This window comes from Octodon degus, unplaced genomic scaffold, assembly GCF_000260255.1.
Source record: "Octodon degus isolate 3935 unplaced genomic scaffold, OctDeg1.0 scaffold00044, whole genome shotgun sequence".
In the NCBI taxonomy this organism is placed as follows: domain Eukaryota; kingdom Metazoa; phylum Chordata; class Mammalia; order Rodentia; family Octodontidae; genus Octodon; species Octodon degus.
The window spans coordinates 13,003,620-13,018,664 of NW_004524620.1; the positions used below are offsets into that span (position 1 = coordinate 13,003,620).

The 15,045-nt window shown below is 45.9% G+C and overlaps 1 protein-coding gene and 1 pseudogene across 1 annotated transcript in view; one reads left to right on the plus strand and one right to left on the minus strand.

Annotated features, from left to right (window-relative positions):
- LOC101578892 overlaps nucleotides 1–12,495 on the plus strand; it is a 29,505-nt pseudogene extending 17,010 nt beyond the window's left edge.
- The window catches only part of Saxo1 (stabilizer of axonemal microtubules 1), a 114,780-nt gene that overhangs the window by 76,630 nt on the left and 23,105 nt on the right, over nucleotides 1–15,045 (minus strand). The gene's annotated exons all lie outside the window — the stretch shown is intronic.

A 15,045-nucleotide genomic window follows, 5' to 3' on the forward strand; every position in this document is an offset into this window, starting at 1 on the left:
GGTGGTGGTGGTGGTAGAGGTGGTGGTGGTGGTGGTGCTGTTGGTGGTTTGGTTTGGTTTGGTTTGGTTGTAATACCGGGCATCAAACTCAGGACATTGCATTTGCCAAGCAGGCACGTAAGCCACTGAGCAATCTCCCTGGCCCCCAGGCTGGTTTTGAAATCCCAGTGATCCTCCTGCCTCGTCCTCCAAAGTGCTGGGATTATAAGTGTGTACCACCATACCTGGCTTCTCCTTTTAATAAGAACACCAGTCATATAGGATTAGGGCTCACCCTAATGACCTCTGTAAAGATCCTTTTCTATAAAGGCACATTTGGGATACTGGAAATTAGGACTTCAATACCATTTATTTTGGTGGGGGTGGGATGTGGGGAGACACAATTCAACCCATAACATATCCAGTAAGTACTCTGGTGGCCTCAATTATCCACCACTCCATAAACCTGGTGGCTCCTCAGGGACACCACACCTACTCAGGTAAAGCACAGAGGGCTTTCAAGTGACGAGGCTGGAAGAAAGAACAGGCTCATCTGTATGGACTACTGTGATGCCTTTAGAAATTTTATTTTTAAAAGGGCCCCACATAGCCAGCCATGACAAGCCTGCAACTCCAGGTACTCAGGAGGCTGAGGAAGGAGGATTAGAAGTTTGAACTTGGTCTGGGAAACTTAGCAACACCCTGTCTCAAATAGGAAAAGTACAAACCAGCCTGGTGGTGCACGCCTGTACTCCCAGCACTCAGGAGGCTGAAGCAGGAGGATCATTGTGAGTTCCAGACCAGCCTGTGCTACAAAGTGAGCTAAAGGCCAGCCTGACTGCATAGTAAGGTCCTGTCTCAAAAAGACCAAAAAAAGAGGAAAAGTATAAAGGGCTGGGGTCTGGCTCCGGGTTAGGGCCCTGGGTCCAGTCCCCGGTGAGCACAGTTGTTGAGCGCTTGTGCACCTCCTCGCCTTGACAGCGGCTAGTGTCCCGTGGGAGCTGCAGGCTCAGACTCTGCCCCGCCTCATCCAGTGGCCCAGCTGCTGCCAGGGTGAGGGCGCCTTAGGCATGTTTCCTGTGGTCATCACCGTGAAACACAACGCCTCCAAGACCGTGAGGAGAGCAAGGGGCGGAGCAGAGCACCGTGGCTTCCACACAGCTCAGAACCGATTCTGAGCAGGCTTTGCTCTGAGCTGAATTTCTGCAGAGGGCTGTGCAAGACCCAGCAAAGGACGAAGAGAGCCAGCACCCTCTCAGAGCTACGTCAGGAGGCCCTAAGCTAGGCATGCTCCTGCAGGTGTAGATAATCCTGGGCAAGGTATCAGCACCCCCAGTTTACAGGCAGAGAAACAAGCCCCAGGAACTCCAAGCAGAAGACCACAACCCTAACTCCCAGTGCACCTGCAAGACCAAAGGGCTTGGATGGCCCAGAACCAGAGAGCTGGTCCCCAGGTGGTTAAAGAGAAAGGCGAATCTACAAATGAGCAGAATCAACTCACTTTATTCTTTCTGACACTAACACGGACGCAGAAGTACGGTCTAGGATGCAAAATCAGAAGAGTTTTATTCCAAAAATATCAAGTCCGCTCAAACTCGCTGACACACAAAACAGACTACTATTACGGAAGCAGAAGACTTCAAGAAGCCATACAGTGGGTTATGCCTAAAACCAGAGCTGGGCTACAGTCGCCGACCTGTGGCAGAGCCCTTGCCTCGAGTGTGGGAAACCCCGATTTGATTCCAGTGGGGGTGGGGGTTTAATGTAGTCCAGTGGAGTGGCTCAGCCCAGAGATTGTGTGTATGTGCGTGTGTGTTTCCATGTAGATTTTTTTCCTTAAGCCATTAAAATGTGGAGAAATCTGTATGACCACAACGAGCCGCACAGGTAAGGACAATGGGCTGAAGTCACTGTTCTCTCAGGCGCTGTCTGGCAGGTGCCCGCCGTGCCGCAGTGCCCTCTCCGGAAAGATTTAGTAAAATCAATCGTTCTTATTTCTACTGCACGCCCACTGGCAGGCCGCTCGGCGCTCTAACACTACAAGCACTCCGCCTGCACCTCTCCAAAGCGAGCCCGAGACCAAGGGGGCGAAGCCGCTGCAGGACGAGGCTTCGCAGCGAAGCGTGCTCTGCACGGTAGGCGCTGCTCACACCAGTGGCCTGGGAAACGCACTGCTCCGCTCCGGGGAGCGCCCCCAAAGTCGCTCAGACCCCCCACCCCAGCCCACCCCAGCGTACCCCCGAATCCTGGAATTTTAAAAGACTGGAACCTGTCAGCAGGTTCGGCGCTAACCCCAACATGCATCCGGGCCTAATCTCGGCGCCCGCGGGCCTGACGGCTGCCAGCCCCTCCTGGCCGCCCAATCTGGCTTCTTGGTGAGCTAACGAGGGGCATTTCGAACATTCCCAAGGCCTCAGAAGAAAAGCTCATTGAATGATGCTTAATTTTATTAAATGTCAAGGTTGTGATTCTACTAGACCATCCAAGAAGAGATCAAGTTTTCCTTCTTGAAATGTAGAAAATAGCTATAAAATGCCACATTTCTACATATGCTGACTTAAATAAATACAAAAATAATTAAGAAAACAAGCTCCTGCCCTGCCTTTCAAAAGCTAAACTCTGGGTACTGGTCATTATTTACCTTGAGTACTTTGTCTAGAAAATTTAATCAGTTTAATGAAGACCCACGGGTTTTCTACAGTGCGCAGGATTTAGTCCCCATTTCCCCCCACTTCCGCGAGGCAGTGTCTCTCCTGCTGGGTAGCGTCAGCCGGAACCTCACTGGCCGAATACCAAGTCCGGGAGCTCCCTGCTGTCTTGGTTCGGCCTCGGTCCTCCAGGGTGAAGCTGCCAGGGTGCTTCACTGGCTGCACGGGCGCTTCGGGCTCGGGTGCTGCTCGCCACTGGCCAGGATGCCCACGGGCCGGTGCGGGGGAGCAGAGCGGGGCCCCAGGCCTGACCTGTATTTATGGCTCCCAAACCGACCGCATCCTGTCATCTCCAGGAACCAACGCCTGCCCCAGACCTGATGAATTTGCACAGACCTGTGATTTTGCTTTTCAAAACTTCCCCCGATAATTCAGGTTTAGAAATGCTGCGGCACATTTCTTTAACACCATCTGCTCAGGAGGCCAAGACAGAAGGCCCCTAGGCAGGACACCAGCCTGGGCAACTCAGGGAGACCCTGTCACCAAAGAATGAAAGGTCTTGGGAAATAGCCCAGCACTAAGTGCCTGCTAGGGACGAGCGGCGGGGGCTCAGCCCCCAGCACCACTAGACACCCGCATGTTGCACCGAACCACGAGTTCAGCACGAGAGCCCACTTGACCTGTTTCTACGGCAAAAAGAGCACTTTGGCAGCCGTGATGCCTTTGGACACAACGAACACAGCTAATTGCCTTGTCTTGGGAAAAGCGCACTACAGCTGGGTGCTGCGAGAGCTCGCGATAGTCCCAAAACAAGGAAACATAGGCTAAGCTAACCAAAATAATGACGTTAGGGGGCCTGCCCCTTAGCTCTGTTGTTTAAGTGCCTGCTTAAACAGAGCAGTCAGGCGCAGGAGGCTGTGGTTCGATTCCCAGATACTCACACCAAACCAAACCTGCCCTGAAGGCATTCTAAGGCCGCCAAAAAAAAAAAATCCTTCTGCCATTTTTAAAAATAATAGGGGGCCTGGCCTTAGCTCAGTTGTTTAAGTGGCTGCTTCCACAAAGCTGTCAGCCTCAGGTTGCTGTAGTTCGATCCCCACAACACTCCAGCCAGCCAAACCACCCCTGAGGGCATTCGGAGCAAAAAAAAAAAAACCTTATTCCATCCACAAAAATAATTTAAAAAAAAAAAAACTTTAAAATCATGAAGCTATTTAATAATTAATGAAGATATGAAAATAAAACATATGGTTAGATTTCTGGACTTATGTGTAAACATATATAATTCTTTATTTCTATTTTTTAAAATATATTTTAATTTTTTAAATTTTTTTGTCATATTCTGTAGGGACTTAAAGTTTACCATATCAATACTTGGTGAAAAATACCTGTTCCATGTTATGCCTAAGGTGTTTGATATTCAGACATAGTGAGGTTAAGCTCAACAGCCTAGGTTGCATGGTAATAACAATAAACTTCTCTTCTGGAGGGTTAACAACCTAAGTTTGCAGACCAAAAATTAGAGAAAAAGGAGGGCTGCAAGGAAAGACAACATTTTGGCCCTAGCCTTTCAAGGTCAATTAAGACTCCGGACATATGAGAACTTGTACTATAACATCATGTAACTCAGTTGTGTCCCAAATTTTCTTTTTTTTTTTTTTTTTTTTTTGTGGAACCAGGGATTGAGCTCAGGCCCTTGCACTTGCCACTGAGCCATCTCCCCGGCCCTCAAATTTTCTGATCAAGGAGATTATGGGGCCAAAGAGGGAAGTGATCGATGATGTAGAGTGTGCCTAAGGAGAGTCACATGGAAAGAAAACATTCTCTCAGGCTTTCACAGAGAGCACATTGGCCAAACAATGGCCGTGACTCATCTACATGGCTGACACTGACAAAGGATCTACAATCTGAGGTACAGGATCTCAGGATAAATCCTGAGGGGATTTCACTGACCTTATCAGATCCAAAAGCTACAACTCTTGTTACATAGGTCTTGCTTTATCTTTGTCTAAACCATCCAGCAGAAAAGTATGAAAACGAAGTATAAGAAGTAAAGCCATGGTGCTATGTTGAGCTGTAGGGGACTCAGGTCAACAACTTCTGACATTGCCAGTCAAGCAGAAGACCCACTACTATTATGGGCTACTGGACTATTTTGGAATTATTTTGCTGAGTTCACACACCTATAATATTTAAATGACGGAACTTAACAAAAAAGGGGATGCAGATGAATGACCTTTTTGTATCTGTGCATTCAAAATGGTTAGAATAGATATATAGCTACAATCTCTTAATTCAATGAATAGAGGGATTATTCTAATAGTGTTTGTAAATAGGATATCATGTCAGCATCTTGTACAGCAATTAACCACTAGGAAGACAGTATGCAATGTGTTAATTATTGGAACTGTCCTACCAATTTGATTTGAAACTGTCTCATTGCTATTCGTTTCTCAATAAAATTATGGGAAAAAAAAAACAGAGAACTTTTATCAAGTTTTCTCTTTCCAACATTTTCTTACGCAAATTTCCAAACATACCCAAATGTAAAAATAGTTTGGGAAATTCCTAAGTAAACATTTTCCATTCTTACATTTTTCGGTATTCTGATACACGTGCCTCACTCCTCCTGTCTCTCTTTGCTGGAGTTCACCATCATGCCTGGCCCCTGAACTATTTTAAAGAAAACCCTAGAAATCAAACTAGTATAAAAAGGGTGACCAGAGGGTATCGTAAATATCTAAATTTGAAAAACAAAAACTTATTACAAGACATGTTGCAAGACAAGCAGATAAGGGTAGTCATAGCAAGGGAAAGTATCCTTGAGTATTTTGAGGAAGATCAATAGCAGTATGTCTTACTGTAATAAATTTTATTTAAACATTCACTGTATTTTTTCTTTTCAACATTTGTTAGCACACGTTCACAGCACACTACGAGCACTCCCTGTGGGGTGCTGCACAGAGCACATCTCAGTTCTCTTTTGTCCCCTTCTGCCCCCTCCAGATCTGATTTCTCAGATCTCAGTGATGGAGAACCTTCTAGAACTTTCAGAGCTCACACACGACCCCTGAGCATGCGTGCCACAGGTTCATCACAACCGGTCTGTTTCCTATTGCCTTTGTCTTTTTTATCTTTATTTATATCTTTGGTTTCTTACATAAGAAGAAATGTCCTTTTTAAGTTTGTGTCTTATTTATTTCACTTAACCTTACATTCTCATAATATTACATGTACATCCATCCTACAAATGGCTCAAACTTACTCTTTATGGGAAAGTACACTCTACTGTGTATACATGCCACATTTTCTTGTGTTTGCTTGTCTTTGGGGGTTTTTTATTGATATGGAGTATTTCTATGTAGTTCAAGCTGGGCCTAAAATCACCATGTAGTCTAGGCTGTCCTCGAACTCAGCCTCCCAAGTGCTGGGGTTAGAGGTATGCACCACCATATCCAGCATTTTCTACCTCACTGCACTGATCAAATATTTATGGCAATTTCTGTCACGTAAAAACATCCACCTTATCCACCAGTTCCAGTGCCACGCAACTTCTGGCTCGCTCCTGAAGTCACATGGCCATGAGACATAAACACTTTTAGCAGAACACTGAGCCAACCAAGACAGTGCAGGTAACGACACGATGAGCAGGGACTTCCAGAAAGTGGCAAGTGCGACGATGCACGGCCAGGAGGAGCGCCCCAAGTCGGCGGCCACGCGGCCTTATTCTAATGAGCCTCGGTGTGCACATCCACTGTCTTTCTCACACCTCAGACCTCAGCACACATCTCGATGGAAAAGCATACGGTGGAGGCTAACATCAGTTCTTGATTTTAAAGAGTCAATAAACTAGAACTAGAAGCAATCTTCTACAACACGATAAAGATCACACGTGGAAAGCTCACAGGAAGCCTGCTCCTCCACGAAGGATTGAAGTGTCCCCCTAAGGTCAGAAACAAGACCAGGATGCCCACATTCACCACCACCAGCCTGGAAATTCTAGCTAGAGAGGTGAAAAGGGGCACCTAACTGAAAAGAAAGAAAAAAATGTCTTTCTGATCACAGAGATAACCTATATACATAAGATACAAATTTTTAAGACCTTATTCAAGTTAATAAATAAATTTAACAAAGTTGCGCAGTAGGCAAACAGCACGCAAGCATTTCTGCGTCCTACTAATGAATGTTCTAAGAAGGAAAGTGAAACAATTCACGCTATCAGGCGTGGCAGCGCGGGCCTGCAGCCCAGCACTCTGGAAGGCTGAGGCAGGAGGACTGCAAGCCCAAGCCCAGCCTGCGGAACTTCAGGCCTTAGAAAGACCCCGTGACTGGGAAGTGGTGCTGGGGATCCGCTCACTGCAAAGGGCTGGGGTTCACTCCAGCACAAAAATTAGCCTGTGTGATAGCATCGGACCAAAGACAAAATACTCAGGAATAAAGTTCACCAAGTTCGCAGTTGTATGCTGAGAACTATAAACTATTCCTGAAAGAAGTTAAAAACCGCACAGATAAGTGGGAAGGTATCCTGTGCCAGACAGCACAAGGCTTGCCTTGTTACAACGGCAACACTGACCAAAACCACCGACATAGTCGACGCAAGCTGTGTTGAAGTCCTTGACACTTTTTTAGCAGGGAAAAGAATATCCATCCTGAAATTCATATGTAGGGGCCGGGGAGCTGGCTCAGTGGAATAAGCGCTTCCCGGGCAAGCGCGAGGGCCTGAGATCAATCCCCGGTTCTGCCAAAAAAAAAAAAGGAAATTCATATGGAGTCACAAGGGACCCCGAATAGCCAGAACAATCTCAAACTTGAAGAGCAGACCTGGACAATCCACACTGCCCTGCAACTTACTGCAAAAAGTGGCACGGTGTCCCGGGACGTTCTGACTCAGCAGTTACAGAGTTTCTATCGGAAGTGCTGAGAAGCTTCTGGAAGAGGGTCATGGTAAGAGCTGTACCACACCCAGGCGTCTGAACATCAGTGAACTGACAAATGGGACATTTTGTGTTTTATGTATGCCTCATATCAGAAATTCATCTCTAAAACAGACATTTTCTCAATCTAGTGATTTTTAAGTATTTTTACCCTCTATGGTCTCAAAACTACATCTGATTTGGTTCCAAAACTGTAGATTCTCCTTTCCCTGTCCATTGGAGAATCCTGGGCTTTATAGCAAATTTCTATCTAGACTATCAAAATATTGCTTTCTTTTCATAGAGCTTCGTGGTTTTTGGGTTTTGGTTTGTTTTGTTTTGTTTTTGTTTTTTGGGGTTTTTGTGGGTTTTTTTTTTTTGGTTTTTTTTTTTTTTTTAACTGGGGATTAAACTCAGGCCTTTGCACTTGCCAGGGAAGCACTTATTCTACTGAGCCATCTCCCCAGCTTCGTTTTTTAAGAGAATAAAAAATAGTAAAAAAAAAAGCATTAGAAATGATTCAGGGGCAAAGAAGATAGCTCAGTAGAATAAGCACTTGCCCAGCAAGTGCAAGGGCCTGAGTTCAATCCCCAGTTCCGCAAAAAAAGAAAAAGGAAAAGAAAAAGAAAAAAAAGATACAGAATTTCACTAAACAAAATAATAGAAATTCAACAGTGATTGTTACATGGCATATTGTTGTCTTCAAATTAGTTGTTCAGATTACCAAATACAAGCATGTAAAATTGATCAAAAAAGTTTTTAAAAAATTAAAAAGGAAAGGAAAAAATAAGCACTGACACTCCCAGGGTAGAGCTTCTTTCTAGAGCATCATCTAAAGTAGGCATTAGCATATTTTAACTTGCCATCTGTTTTATACAGCTTTTTAACTAACAATGAATTTTACATTTTAAAGCAGTTGAAAACTAACAAATATTTTATGATGCATGGAAAGTATATATGATTTTATTATTCAAAAATCAACCAATGCTGGGTGTGATGGTGCATACCTATAATCCCAGCCCTCAGGAGGCTGAGGCAGGATTGCTTCAAGTTCAAGACCAGCCTACGCTACAAAGTGAGGTTAAGTCCAGCCTGAACTGCATAACAGGACCCTGTCTCAAAAAGACAAGAAGAAGAAAGAAGAAGGAAGGGGAGGAGGAGGAAAAGAAGAAATAGAAGAAGAAGAAAGAGGAGGAGGAGGAGGAAGAGGAGGAGGAGGAAGAAAAAATCAACCAATATAAATGTGGGTGGGGCTGAGGGGCAAAAAGGAATCCCCTCCACCATTGGTGGGAGTGTAGATGGCGCAACCACTGCAGAAACCAGTGTGGCGAGTCCTCAAACACGAGGATTGGAGGTCCCACTCAACCCAGATATTCCCGTTCTTAGTATCTTCCCGGAAGAGCTTACATCAACCCCCTGGTATGGACACACCACGTTTATAGCAGAGCAGTTTACAGCAGCTAACTTTTGACGCCCCACAACAGATGGATGAAGAAGATGTGGGTCTTATGCAATGGAGTACTGCTCTACTATAAAGAAGGGCAACCTCGAGATGGCTCTAGCTAACGGCTGCGGCATGAGCCCACACTCTCAAGTGCAGTGAAGCGGACATGCGCATGTAGAAACCGCATTGTTTCTCTGGTGTGAGGAAAGGAAAGTGTAAATAGGACCAAAACATGTACAAGGTGGTGTGAAATAGGAGCAAAATGCTCAAGGAGGGGAACTTGGGGGTGGGTGAGAAAAGGAAACGTGGTACAAAGCTTTTGTAGGGAAGGAAGGCAGGGAGTGGAGGGGGGAGGAAGGGAATGGGGAAGAATAATCAAGTTGTATCAGGTACAGGTACAAATTCCCTAGGAAGACTGTGGCCACTACATATACCTAAAATTTAAAAAGAAATACGTGGCTGACTTTAGCGCCATGACGTTCCCCTGAAATGCAGCCCGGCTTGCTTTAGCGGTGGCCCCGTGTGCAGGGGCAGGGGCAGGGCGGGGTCGCCGGGCTCTGACCACACCTGAGAGGACAGGCTCCCACTGGCTCTCGGGGCGCCCACCCGGGCTGGCGCGCTTCGCTGCTCCTGGCCTCGGGTGAGGCACCTCCTGGCCGGGCACTTGGCCAAGCAAGGCCACTTCTGAAGGGGAGCGCGGGTCCCAGACTCCTGAGGGCGCCTGTGACCTACAGCCTCCCCCAGGCTCCCTCCTTAAGGCTGCCATCGCCTTGCACACTGAGCACCAAGCCTGTAACGCCGGCCTTTGGGGATATTCTAACTTCAAACTAAAGTGCCCACGACACGGCCCTTTGTTGTAGGCGGCTGAATTAGACAGAAATATTATAGACAGACAGGGCCAGGCCCTCAAGGAGACAAGATGGAAGACAGGGTGACTTTGCAACTTGGAAGAGACAGACACTCCCATCTGGGCCACACCTCAAGACCAAGACAAAAGAGGAAACACAGCTACATACTTCCCCAGGGATGGGCATCAGGGATTGATATTCTAAATAGTATCAATCAACTTGAAAGAGCCCAAATGAGTCACTAGCCCAACCCCCAACAGACCTGTTCCGTATTCGTGCCCATTTGCTACGTGACTCGCTTTCCCATTTGGTACTGGATTTAATCAATTTACCTGAGCAATGGTGCTTGTAATCTCATTGGTTGACCATAGTCTTGTCCCACCTCATGCCCACCTAAGCAAGTTCCCATGTTCTCTACCACCTTAGGCCCGCCTGTCTCACCTCGTGGTTTTCCTCTATAAAAGTCCCTGGAAGAGACAGCTTCTGGGGGACAACCCGCTCGGGGGCCCCCCTCCTGTCCCTCTCTTGAACAGGAGCTTCCTTTCCCTCAATAAATATATTCTGCTCATAACCTGTTTGTTCCTAAAATTCATTCCTCAGTTTTAGAGAACATGAACTCGTCCCAGGTACCTTTTAGGTTGGGAGATCAGTTTTTCTCCTTGTGTCATTTGGAGGTTCCCTGTATCACCTTCACAGAAGTGTTTGCCAATCCCTGATCTAACAGATTAACTCTGAAAATCCCAGGCTGCTGCACCAGCCCACACTGGACTTTCCTTTTACCCAGCACTGTTTCTTTGTTTTGTTTCTCTAAAGATCCAAACTAAACAGCTATTCCCAGATGAAACTCACCTTTGCTTTCACAAATCAAAATCAGGATTCCTGTAACCAGAAGAAAGCTAGTTTAAAGCCCATGGTAAGTTATAAACGGGAAGGGGAGAGGGTTGCCTTACTTGAAAAGTTGAGTCACTATGGCAGAAATGGCGGCTACCCAAGCGATCATCTATCTCCTTTCCTCTGTAGTAAAACAGGCACCAGCTTCCCACTAGGCCAACAAGAGAGTCTTCTGGGACACCTCTGCCAGATCTATGCAAAGGCGACACATGGAGACCAGGCGTGGAGTGTGCACCTGTGACGCAGCCTCGGGAGGCTGAGGCAAGAGGACCTCGGGACTGGGGCCAGTCTTGGCAGACGAGGGGGACCCTACATCAAAATGATTTTTAAACTGAAAAGAATAAAGCTGTACATGTGGTTTGGGGTAGAACAAAGTACCCTTCCCTACTGCCTGGGGGAGATGATTAGATTAGATTAGATTAGATTAGATTAGATTAGATTAGATTAGATAGTGGATGGGGAGTGGATGGGTGGGTGGGTAGGTAGACAGATGATAGATACATAGGGGGTAGATGGATGTGTGGGTGGGTGAGTAGGTAGTAAATAGATTTTTTTCTTTCACAGAGCAAAGCAATAGAAGCCCATAAATTGGGGCTGGGAAGATAGCTCAGTAGAATAAGTGCCTGCCTAGCAAGAGCAAGTGCCTGAGTTCACGCCCCAGTTCTACCAAAAAAATAAAATAAATAAAAGCCCATAAATCAATAAGGCAGAAAGAGGCTGGATTCTTAACACTGTGAGCAACTCTATTGCGTTCTCTAGAGTAAGAAAAAGCCTTTTGTCTTATTTAAAACCCATTTTGGGGGTCTCTTAAACATATAGGCAAGCTTTGTCCTATTACAGAAATACAGTATAAGCAAGGTTATCCAGAATAGAAAAAAAATTTTTTTGTGGTACCAGGGATCAAACCTCAGGACCTTGTACTTGCCAGGCAGGCACTTATTCCACTGAGCTATCTCCCCAGCCCTAGAATAGAAAAATTCTTAGTAATATCCCTTAAAAAAAAAAATCGGTGTCCTCTTCCTCTCTGTGTTGGTGGTTTGCGGTTGGAGGATCCCAGCGTTGGAACTGCTGATAGCAAGATATCTTCTGGAAGTGCCAGAATCGGGCACCCTGCCCCCAACTTTAAAGCCACAGCTGTTATGCCAGATGGTCAGTTCAAAGATATCAGCCTGTCTGACTACAAAGGAAAATATGTTGTATTCTTCTTTTATCCTCTTGACTTCACCTTTGTGTGCACCACGGAGATAATTACGTTCAGTGACAGGGCAGAAGAATTTAAAAAACTTAACTGCCAAGTGATTGGTGCTTCTGTGGATTCTCACTTTTGTCATCTGGCATGGATCAACAAACCCAAGAAACAAGGAGGATTGGGGCCTATGAACATTCCCTTGGTGTCAGATCCCAAGCGTGCCATTGCTCAGGATTATGGGGTCTTAAAGGCCGATGAAGACATCTCATTCAGGGGCCTTTTTATCATTGATGATAAGGGTATCCTTCGGCAGATCACAGTTAACGACCTTCCTGTTGGCCGCTCTGTAGATGAAACTCTGAGACTCGTTCAGGCTTTTCAGTTCACCGACAAACATGGAGAAGTGTGCCCAGCTGGGTGGAAGCCTGGCAGTGACACCATCAAGCCTGATGTCCAGAAAAGCAAAGAGTATTTCTCTAAGCAGAAGTGAGCAGTGGGCCAAGAGAACAAAAGCTCTTTTGTACATTTTTTTTTCATGCTTTAAACACGATGTGTGTGACAATATGTGTCTTTCCTGTAGGGGTTGGGGAACCATCTTCCACGGGTAATAATGGCCTGAGCTGTATTTAGTAGTGGACCATATGAAAATGATAATGTGTGATGTCCCAGGAGCAGTGCCAAGGCCATTCGCTGACCTTTCGTAGTGCCTATTAAAACTCGGAATTGAAAAAAAAAAAAATCACCTACTTTAGAAAGCTGATGGAGAAGAGGCAGCAGGTTCATTTGACCAGGGCTTATATCAACAAAGAATAAGAAATTGGCTACATTGTGTCTCATGTTATTAAAAACAGGGGCCACAATATATAGACATATACTTCCATGTCTCTCAGAAAAGAGTCCTAAGAAATCAGAAAAGGAACTGGGACACTTTTTTGTAATGGGTCAACTCACATTTTAGATTATAAATGTAAATCTTGTGCTTTCTGTTGTAAATGTATACTCACCACTGTTCTAAGATGTTTAGTAAATAGTGGCTGTTACTCGCTGTTTGCTAAATACAATTCCTACCTAACCAATCCCTGTAAACAAAGTTAGATTACAGAGATGACTTGTAAGAAAACTTTAGTACTAGTTAAATGGGATTTAACCTCTTGTAACCTCGGGCTATGCAAGGTTGCCTGCAGGTACTCAGGTGCAAAATAACCGGAAACTAAAACAGAGCCCCAGGAAATGTAGTTTGGGTAGTGGTCACAGTGACCCTGAAAGCACTGTTTTGTCAATGAATTTGTTTACCAAACAAATGTGGTTTCATGTTTTAAAAGCCCCCTGCTTCCTGGGCTAGCTGCCTTTCGGTCCTCTCCTGCGTGGGGGCCTGATGGGGGCCCTGAGCTCAGTAATAACCGGCTTTCCAAATTCCAATCTGGATGATCTGGTTCCTATTCTGAGTGACCCATAACATTTTTAACCATGCACTTGTATTTCCTTGAAAATATTTTGCTTAGGGCTGGAGAGATGGCTCAGTGGTCTAAAGCACCTAGTTAGAACAAGCTTATCAAAGCACAGGGACCGCGGTTCGATCCCCCAGCACCACATGCCAGCCGGCCCCGCCCCCTGGTGGCTGAGCTGGTCACACACACACACACACACACACACACACACATAAATAAATAAATTAAAAAAAAAGAAAATATTTTTCTTGATCAAATAAAAATAAAGTAGTGGCACACCTGCCATAAGCTGAAGTGTGAATTTCCTCCAGTGCTTGAAATGATATTAATAAAAGATTCAGGGCCGCTGGTCACTTTTACTTTAACATAATTTACTCAGATTGTCATCAATAGACAAAAGTAGCTGTTCATTTATTCAGTGAAATGCTAACTGAGGCCGGGGCAGCAGAGTGCCAGGAAACATAGGGGATACGGGCGACCGTCGTGCAGCTGGAAGAGGCTCCCACGCCCCTCTCCGAGCCCACGAGCCGGGCCGCCAGCACCGCTCAGCTCAGTCAGAGAGGAAGCACAGAACGGGGCGGGAGGGCGGGCGGGGAGCGGGCCCCCTGCACGGCTTTTCCAAGGCCACATCCAGGAGCAGCTGCACCCGGCAACCGTGCCAGTCTCTGGAAAGCTCCCTGGCCTGCATGGACGCAGCCGAGTACCTCAGCGGGACACTACTCGGCACCCAAAGCGTATCAATCTCCAAGTTGACGGTCATTGATCATCTAGCTCATCGGTGGGTCAACTTAGTCAAATAGCCAGATTAATGCATACAGGCAGAAAGCTGTTTCCACAGAACAAAAAGCCCTAGTTTGCATTCAGCTCAACAGTGTCACACACCATCTGTGGGCAGAATTGAATCTATCTTCATTACCTGTAATTTTCCATCCTTGAATCTAGAGAATAAAAATATTGGCAAACAAGATTATGCTAAAGCTATGTTCTGCACTACAGAAGAAAACTTTATACATTGTCAAAAATATGCCACCTTTAAAAATTAAAAAAAGAAAAAATCCCAGCAGAGCTGAAAAGGGTAAAAGGTGAGTTTCAAAACTGCACCACCTCAAGCGTCACAGCAGGAGACCGGCCCAGAAGTGGGGCCAAGCTCGGGAGCCCCAACACTGCTGAGGTTACAGCCTCCATTGAAACTGAAAACCCAACGAGGAATACTAGAGATACAGCGATGATGACATAAACAGCTCAAAGAGAAGCCCCAAGTTATGAGATGTGGCCAAAAGGGGAACTACAGCCGCTTTCCTGGCGCTGCGCAAACTCCTGAGATGCCAGGTGGAAGCTGTGAAGCAGCAGAAGCAATTTGGTATGTAAATCTGCCAAGAGAGGCATGTACAGATGAAATGGAACAAACCTGAGGGGGAGCGACTTCCCGAGGTATTACTCCCCAAGTGGGAGCACTCTGCCTACTAAAACAGCTGCAAGAACCCTGAATTCTTACACTCTTTCCAGACCAAGGCCAGTCAGATTCCTTTGCTCACAGAACTTCCATCGCCTCAAAGAAAAGAGCCCATAAAGAGCCCAAGTCCACTGAAGTTATGTTTTAACAAATGAACATTTTCAACCTAAAACTGTACCTGTCTGTCCCTGGAGCATCCAAAACCTCCTCTGCTCCCAGGCCTCCTGCTGGG